This window comes from Rhinoraja longicauda, chromosome 16, assembly GCF_053455715.1.
Source record: "Rhinoraja longicauda isolate Sanriku21f chromosome 16, sRhiLon1.1, whole genome shotgun sequence".
Taxonomy (NCBI): Eukaryota; Metazoa; Chordata; class Chondrichthyes; order Rajiformes; family Arhynchobatidae; genus Rhinoraja; species Rhinoraja longicauda.
The window spans coordinates 17,797,415-17,799,660 of record NC_135968.1 but is presented as its reverse complement, the minus strand read 5'-3'; positions in this window follow the sequence as shown (position 1 = coordinate 17,799,660).

Below are 2,246 nucleotides of genomic sequence, written 5' to 3'. Positions count from 1 at the left end.
CTCCAGCTCCTTAACTTTTTTGAAATGTGCAATTTGTAAGTAGTCATTCTCTGTGAATCTACCACTCGTCGCACTTTGACACCGTGAACTGCCGCTATGTTTTAGTCGGTGGGAGACAGAATGCAGGCACGGCGCATACTCCTGCACACTCCACAAGACCCAGTGTGCGGACCGGACTTTGGAAACGATCGCCAGATCTGACGACCCTGAAAATAATTTCAATGTGTTTTGTACCTGTGACAAAAAGCACCATTGAACACACTTGTACCTGGCACAGCATCTGCTCGTCGTGTTCCTGATCAGGAGATAAGTGGCAATTGAAGCTGCATCACCGTCAGCCCACGCTACAAAGTAAATGGGTTGATTGTAAAATGTTTTGGCAAGTTCTGCGAACACAGTAAAAGGTTGTGTAAGTTGAGGGCTTTAAACTTTAAGTAACTCGACCTTCCTCACTGCAACTCTTCTCATTCAAACCTAATCCAAAATGAACATGTAACAGTGTATTCTGTGATTACAGATCTCTTGTGAACAGGCAAAAAAGGAACCTCCGATGCTGGTTTACAAAAGAAGACACAAAATGCTGGAGTAACTCAACAGGTCAGACAGCATCTCTGGTGAACATTGATGGGTGACATTTCAGAGCAGAAACATCACCTATCCATGTTCTCCTGAGATGCTGGCTGACCTGATGAGTTACCCCAGTGCTTTGTGTCATCTCTGGTGAACAGAGCTTCCAGAGAGGAACATATTAGTCCCAACAGATTCATTATGAGACACCTGAGAGGTATAGTAGTACAGTAGTTAAACTAAGGGACAAACATCCAGAGGTGTGGACTATCGATCTCGAGATAAGGGTTGGAATCCTACCAATGCAGGCCATTTAAAATCATTAAAAAAAAATTTTTTAAACAAGCTAGTCCTAATCATTAAAGGGTAGACCCACTCAAGGCACTGCAGGTGCTGGAATCTGGACTTTTTGTGTTCTATACCAGATTCATGTTCTCCAGAGATGATGCCTGACAACAGATGAAGACATTAGAAATAAAATGAGATAGAAAAGCACAGAGTGCAAGAATCCTCAAAGATGTGAATGCAGCCCAGTCCATCATGCAACCCCAACCCCATTTACTCTTCAGGCTGCCTCGAGAAAGCAACCAACATAATCAAGGACCATTCACACCCCAGTCATTCCCTCCTCTCCCCCATCGTATCGAGCAGTTATAAAAGCTTGAAAGTATGTACTGTCAGATTCAGGAACAGCTTCTTCCCTGTGGTTATCAGACCACTGAACAGTCCTCCCATAAACACGGAATTAATTCCCAATCTACCTCGTTGTGGCCCTGATATTTTCTGTGTTTTGTTTGTAGTTGTAACCCTATATTTTGCACACTGTTTCCTTTGTCTTTTGCACTATCTGTTGTACTCAGCGACGTGGAGAGGGGGGACGTGCTGCATGGGTAACAGCCTGTCCTTCATATCACATCGTCCAGGCTTACATCCGACCACACATCAACGCTGCTCTAACTGAGGTTTGGAGCAGGCAGCCAACAACCAGGATGCATCACCTATGGTCAGCCATGACCGAGGGGGCCCTTAGTGTACGCATGTATGGATGATTTAGAGTCATGTCGCATGGAAACGGGTCCTTCGGCCCAACTTTTCCGTACTGACCAAGATGCCCGATCTAGATTTAGATTTTTTTAGATTTAGAGATACAGCGCGGAAACAGGCCCTTCGGCCCACCGGGTCCGCGCCGCCCAGCGATCCCCGCACATTAACACTATCCTACACACACTAGGGACAATTTTTACATTTACCCAGTCAATTAACCTACATACCTGTACGTCTTTGGAGTGTGGGAGGAAACCGAAGATCTCGGAGAAAACCCACGCAGGTCACGAGGAGAACGTACAAACTCCGTACAGACGGCGCCCGTAGTCAGGATCGAACCTGAGTCTCCGGCGCTGCATTCGCTGAAAGGCAGCAACTCTACCGCTGTGCCGCCCTATGCTAGTCCCACCTGCTGGCATTTGGCCCATGTCCCTCTAAACCTGTTTCTATTGTTTCCTGTTTACCTAAATAGAATGCAAAACATGTTTTTTGCTGTATATCAGTATACGTGGCAATAATAAACCAAACCTAAAGTTTCCAGCCTGTAATGAACTCTCAATTATTATTGCAAGCATAACTAACCCCTAGATAGACACAAACTGCTGGAATAACTTAACAGGTCAGGCAGCATCTCT